This window comes from Macadamia integrifolia, chromosome 9, assembly GCF_013358625.1.
Source record: "Macadamia integrifolia cultivar HAES 741 chromosome 9, SCU_Mint_v3, whole genome shotgun sequence".
Lineage (NCBI taxonomy): Eukaryota > Viridiplantae > Streptophyta > Magnoliopsida > Proteales > Proteaceae > Macadamia > Macadamia integrifolia.
The window spans coordinates 12,346,464-12,353,744 of NC_056565.1; the positions used below are offsets into that span (position 1 = coordinate 12,346,464).

At 34.8% G+C, this 7,281-nt stretch overlaps 1 long non-coding RNA gene across 2 annotated transcripts; it reads right to left on the minus strand.

Annotated features, from left to right (window-relative positions):
* Positions 1-3,638: 3,638 nt before the first annotated feature.
* On the minus strand, positions 3,639-5,575 carry LOC122088132. Of its 2 annotated transcripts, XR_006142982.1 has the most exons (4): positions 5,465-5,575; positions 4,690-4,814; positions 4,339-4,382; positions 3,639-4,252 (listed from the first exon to the last, which is right to left on the minus strand). It is a non-coding gene; the product is annotated as an uncharacterized LOC122088132 (long non-coding RNA). The 2 variants fall into 2 exon arrangements; XR_006142981.1 differs by lacking the exon at positions 5,465-5,575 and having other exon boundaries at positions 4,690-5,267.
* Positions 5,576-7,281: the final 1,706 nt, after the last annotated feature.

A 7,281-nucleotide genomic window follows, 5' to 3' on the forward strand; every position in this document is an offset into this window, starting at 1 on the left:
AACTGGCAAACAGAGAGAAAAGACTTTAGAGAGATAGACATATTGACCGCCAAGTCAATCAACAAGGAACAAGGAAGCTTCCCAAGTAATCTTTCATTTTTCATAATATTTCACAAATGCGCGTGGGACTGACGCGCATCACCATTTCAACCCCGAGGTACAAGGGATTGAGATTCCTTGTAACCCTCTGGCTTAACTCAGTTTATTTATTTATTTTTTAAAATTTAAATTGCTAGACCTTTTAATACTACTTGGTCTGGGCCAAATTCAACACAATTTAGAACTTAGGATGTCTCAAGTTTAAACCTCTTAGTGTACAGAAATTCTCGCATGAAGTCAGTATTATTCGGATTGGTCAGGGCTTGAGGGTGTCAAAACACTCAAAACTCAAAAATTGAATTGAATCGAACCATTTACATCGAGACGGTCAAACCATTTAATAAATGAACCATATAGTTGAAAAATGCTAGAACATAGGGGTGTCAAAACGTAGCTCGAATCGATAAAATTGATCGAAATTGACTGATAAAATCCAAATCGAACCAACCTGATCCTTATTGGATTGGCTTTGGACTGAGGTATGTTGGGATCAGCTGAAAACCGATCCAGATCGAACCAACCAATAACCAAACCGATACAAAAAATGATTATGAGATTATAAATTAGTGAATTGACCATTCATTTTTTACAATATTAGTGAGAAAACTTTTTATTGTCTGGGGAATTGTTATAAATCATTGAATATTAGGTTATGAACAGAGAAAAATTGATTTGTAAATTGTAATAATGCTTCCATTGATTTCCTTGTTCATTATACAAAACTAGTTGGATAATTAAATGAATGATAGGATGATAGGGTTCATTTTGTGATTTCAATATTAGTTATCTTCTTAAAATTTGTTATCCATTGGTTTTAATATTAGTTATCTTTCCCTCACAACGATAAACCATGATTTAATCATAAATTTTAATTTTTTTTTGGGTCAAATCTTATCATTATAAGTTATGAATATAAGATTTCATTATGGTTCAAGCCCAATAATAAACCGATCTAAACGGATATTAACCCGATATTAAAAAAACCAAAATAAATCAAAACCAAACAAGACCAAAATCAAAACCGATCAAAAACCGAAGTTCCTTAATGGATTGGTTTTGGTCTCCCTCATTCTTAGACAGAAACCGATTCAACACGATTGAAATCAAACCGAACCAAACCGACTACTTGACACCCCTACTAGAACATGTAGACGAGCCTGAACTTTAAGATCATTACTTAATTATTAAATGCAAATTTTACCACCTAAAAATAGTTTAAAAATTCAAAAAACTATAATTTGTTTGGAGAGCGTTTCCTATAAGGCAATCTACGGCTCTATGCACTATTAGAAATCAACAAAGGTGGAATTTTAGTCATTCATAAGAGGTGGGATGGTCATTTTACCCTCATCGAATACAACTAAGTTATTAATAAACATTCCAAAATATGATTCTCTATTAAAAAAGAGATCACTACCTAATTAATACCCATAAACCAGTGGCTTATTTCCATTTATAAGACAAAGACAAGAAACTTTATGTTTTGGTAATAGATAAGAAACTATTTGGTAAGATTGTAAGTTAGCATCTAACTTGAATCCTTAAAATGGTTGGTTCAGTCCAGTCCGATCCAATAAGATGTTCAGTCTACAAAAGTCAAATCGAACCCCACAGCCAAGGATTAAAGTATCGGTATCGGTCGCCATATCGGTCGGTCAAAATTAAGATACGTATCGGAGGGTATTGTATCGTATCGGAGATATGCTAAGATACGCTAAAGATACGCACATAAATGGATAGGGAACACATTTTTATACACTTTTGCATAAAAAAACAGTTAAAAAAAGTTATATATAACATGTAGAATGCATAAATACTTAAGTGGAGGGTATTGTATTGATAGACAAATATATTGAGTTGAAAATGTTCAAAATGATGAGGGTATGGTATTGATAGACAAATATATTTTTTTGAGAAAAATCAAAATTTTCCATGGAAGTTGTAGAACACTTGTTTTTACATAACATATAAAAAATCTAAACATATAAAAAATCTAAACATTTTTAATCATTGAGCATGAGTAGATCTAAGAAATTTGAAATAAATTGAAACCCTCATTTTCTCTTGAAAAAAGTTTGTAAATCCTTATAAATCCAATGATTTCATGTAATAATGATGCACAAAATGTGATTCTAAGTATGATGAACTAGGGGTGTCAATTCGTGGCCCGAACCGACTAAACCGATCGGGACCGACCGTTTATAGACCGGTCCAGCCCGGACCGTTTATTAAACGTGTCGGGCTTGAGCCCGGCCCATTTATAAACGGTCGGTCTTGGTTTTGCTACTTGGACCGTCGGGCGCCCGACCGAGACCGACCGTTTAACACCCGATCGAGACCGGCCTATTGTGCACTGGCCTAGCCCGACCCTTTAATGATTGTAGAATACCTATTTTACCCCCCAAATTAGAAAGTAAAAACTAAAAAGTAAAAACATGTTCATATTTTAAATAATGGTTATATTTGGTATCATTTATTAATTTATTGTCATTTTTTTGGGTTTGCATGAGTGGGCCGGAATATAAGAGCACATTTTAAAGAGGGTCCGTTTAAAAACCGGTTAAAGCCCGTTTAACATTAAACATGTCCGTAGCCCAATTAAGGCCCGACTAAAGCCCGATTAAGGTGGCCCGATTATAGCCCGAGGCCGACCGACCGAATATAAAGTGTACCATGCCCTCAATAACTAAGCCCGATTAGTTAAATGGGCGGACACGGTGTAGCCTTTGAAAGTCTTTAAGCCCGATTAAGCCCAATCGAAACCGAACCGACCCGACCGGTTGACACCCCTATGATGAACCTTAGATTTGTAAAAAAACTTGAAAATCTAAGGTTAACATTGAAAAAAGTGAGTAAAGATTCAAGAACTTAATATTCAAAATTTTCAACTTTCAAGTTCAAGGTTCTTCTTGGACTATGTTTTTCTCCTTCTTTGAACCATTCACTTCGACAATGTTTCTTTCAATCTACCATTTGAGTCTCCAAAAGGTGTGTGAATCAAAGGGGAAGAAAGAAGAGAAATATAGAAAACTATTGGTGAGAGTTTGAAGTGTTTGTTTCAAACAATAAAAGGCACATTCACGGGAATTTTCATATTTTCAGTCGATACGTACCGATACAGTACGATACGGCTCGAAACTGTACGATACGGTCGATACATACCGATACTCTCGGGAATTTCTAGATTTTCAAAAGTTCGTATCGTACGTATCGATACCGATAAGGTACGGTACGATACGATACGCACGATACAGCGATACGTAAAAGGGGGCCCAAAATTCCCCGTAGCGTATCGGTATGTATCGTGCCGATGCCTATCGATACGGATACGTATCGACCGATATGGCACGATACGCACAGATACTTAAAACCATGCCCACAGCTATGTGTCTGCTATCAATATCTTTTATTCTCCCCTATCAGTCTTTTTTTTTTCTTTAATTGGTCCAGCCCATAATTATTTATTGGAACAAATTAATTTTTTTGGTTCAGTATGGCACGTTTAAAACGGTTCAAAAATTAAACAGGACAGTAAAAAAACTGATCTCAATAGATTGTGACAGAACCATCTTTTACATTGTCAATGTGCCTTTTCAGATCTTTTGCCATCATAATATGCCAACACACGCTAACAAGTTAGAAACACAATAGTAAGAAGACAAGAGAAAATTAAATCTTCTGAAATGGTAGCAGAGTTCACGAGCCTGCGAGTGAATGGGACCTGTTCTTCATTGTTAGGTGCAACGTTATTGTTGTTGTTGCTGTCGTCGTTGTTGTCGTCATCATCATCGTCATAGACACCTCTCTTGGGAAACCCACTGATATATTCCAGCTAAAACTATAGGCCATTGACTCTTATTTGAAACCATTTCAGTTCTGTAGTAGTGAAAAGCTCCATAAAATTGAGGTGCCATGGTTGTCACCTATCTACCCTCTTTTGCATTTCCTCACTATTTTTCTTTTCCTTCTCAGGAATAAATGATCGGTATGCTGCTTCCCCCTTCTCTGGGTTGTTTCTTTGAGAGGCCTGTTAGGGATTTGGGTAGAACTCATCCAACCTATTGCTTGCCTAGAAGAATGATGCTTGGAAAATGTTACATTTCGAGCAGGATTATCTGTCTATCCTTCTCATCTCAATCTTCTGACAGCATAACTAGAAAATGAAACCTTCCATTTCATCAAGCCAAGTACTACTTAGCATTTCAATAAATTAAAAAGAAAAAAAAGTTGAATACTAACTTTTTGGTTGATGGTTCAATTTTTGTAAATCGCCACCGGTTTTCCTGTTATAAACATGAAAGGAAATGTCAACTTGGATCTAGATATAGCTAGAAAGATGATTATCATGACTAGAATGTAAGAAAGAACACATAAGAAAAGTCAAACAAAGTAAGAAAAAGTAGAGCTTCTTAGATTTTAGATCATTAAAAGCATCATAGATTTTTAATATATAAAAACTATCACATATCAAATTGAAAGAAGGAATACAAGTTTTAAGTGAAGTGATGGTAGGCACCATTACTCTCTTTTCCTATTACTCATTGACTCTTCAAGAAAATAAATTAAAGATTGATACATCATTTAACATACCTGGTAAATCATTGATCTGATAGTATAGCCTTCTATATTTTGCTTCATATATATCAAGCCTCAGTAAATGGTGATCTTCCATTTGCTCTCTTGTAAAACATTTGCAATCTTCTGATAAGTTCATCCTTTAAGGAAAATCCACAATGAAACATGTTTAATAATAAAATAATGATCTACTAGCAATTCATAGGTGAAATTACAGATAATCAAGTACCAACTATATATACACTAGATTAGGATGATAGTTAAATGCATGCCATATATATCATTAATAGACTAAAGTGTTCCATTTGACATTTCATGTTTTAGGGTTGAACACAAATAATACTAATATCAATTTTTTGATAAAAGAAAATTACCTACCTAAGGGGACCTCATGGAAAAGAATTCTTCATTGAAAACTAAATAATTAAGAAGTGGTTGATAGAGAAGCAAGGGACCATATAGAGGACTCCACCAAGGTTCTTGATATATCTATATAATTTAAAAATATTTAATGAAATTTTCTCCTATCGCCGTAAAAGATGCTCATTGAATAAAAATAATGAAACAACGTGTACCTCTATAAAAACATCATATAAATAAGTAGCTAGCTAACAAAAAAATTACCTATATTGAAATAGAATTTAACCAATTGATTGGTGCACATCCACCACCTTTGATACATTAATTCATAATTAAATATCATTTACGTCTTGCTGAATTTAATACAAATAGGAAAAATTATAGTTGAACACAAACAATATAAATATCAAATTTAGAAAAGGAAATTTACCTACAAAATGAACCTCATGGGAAGGAACTATTCATTGAAATCTAAAACATTGACAGACACTCAAAGCAAGAGAAGGAAGGGCACCCATAGAGGACTTTGTCAAGGTGCTAGATAAAAAAGTTGATAGTGGAGATACATGTGTTGAAACCCTATGCTATTTATAATTTAACAAAGAAGAGTGTTCACTGCCCATTGCTCAATTAATAACATTTAAGGAAAATGACAGGAAAATGACAACATATTGATAAATCACCACAAATTCAAAGATTTTACTATATATTTCTCAAAGAGAGAGAGAGAAAAAAAAAAGGAAAAAATAGATTCCCTTTACTATGCCAAAAGAAAGACAATAGCTCAAGGACAGCTATGAATAGTTGGCAAAAGATAAGAGATTGAGGTACAATTGTTAACAGTTGGCTAAAGAAAGTAAATTGAGGTACAACTGTGAACAATAGACAAAAGATAGTAGATCAAGGTACAACTGTTAACAGTTGGTAGAGATAGTAGTTCGAGATACTTACAGTTGTTAACAGTTGTATGAGATGGCAAATCGAGGTATAACTATTAATAGTTGGCAAAGATAGTAGATTGAGGTACAACCGTTAACAGTTGGCTTGAGGATGTTGTGTAGTGAGCCTAGCTCCTTGGATGTTTCCATTTTGAATCATCTTGTTCCCCTATAGTCTAGGATTAAAAAAAAAAAAAAAAAATCTAGAACCTAGAAAAATTGTGATTAATCTTGTCCTTTGAAAAGGATGAGGGAGAAAGCACCTTCCCTTAAAACATGTATCCTTAGAAAGGAAAGGTTAGGAAAACCATTTTCCTAAATGCCATTCTAGTAATTTTAGGAATGGTACTGAAAAATAAATTTAAATAAAAGAGTTTCCCATGTCACTACTATGCGGGAATCTCCGACACCATACTAATCATGACATAGAAAACTGTTTTACCGAAAAAGTCCCACATGGTCATAGAGGAGAGTGTCAGTGTAGCACACATAGTGGTAAGGGTGTGAGAAATCATTCCCTACATTGCTTGTGTGAGGATTTTTGCTTCTCTATGTTTATAGGGTTTTTTTTGCTTCATAAACTAAATATGCTCAGGAGCAATTGATGGTCAAATACTCCCCTCTGTTGGACGAAATATGTTAAGTTTTTCTCAAATTCTTGATCTGTTTTGAAGATTGACTTGCTCCGACGTATCAACCCAACCCCACTGCTTCCATCACAAATCTCGTATGGGGGGGCGAGGGCGTATGGTTCAATCGGATTGACTCCAACCTGATGGGTCGACCCGCGACTTGGAGTTTATATAATGTACTGTTGTCTTGTTGAGAAAATCATTGTATTTTTTGGAGTTTTTCGAGCTAGGGTTTTAGGGCGAGTTTTCTCGCAGCTGCTTGGGTGTAATCTCTCTTTTGCATAGTGAAACATCTTCTTCTTTGCCCAAGGATGTAGCACACCACCCTGGTGTGTGAACCTCGTTAAATCTCTGTATCATGCGGATCTTTTGTCTATTTATTTTCGTATTTCTTAGTGTTTGATCTAACAAAATATGTCTGAAATACCCTTCACATACCCCCCTCAATCATTGATTTTTGTGCTCCGTTGACAAGAGCACCCTCCCCATATTTATATATAAAGAAAAATTTTTGGATGGAGTGAGGAGAGCTAGGCTTCACTTTCCTTATTCTTTATGGAAAGGTAGACTAGCTGAACACATAATGTTCATATTGGCAATACTATTTTTTTCGGTTTAGCTTAGAAATATGAATTCACACACACACACACACACACACACACACACACACACACACA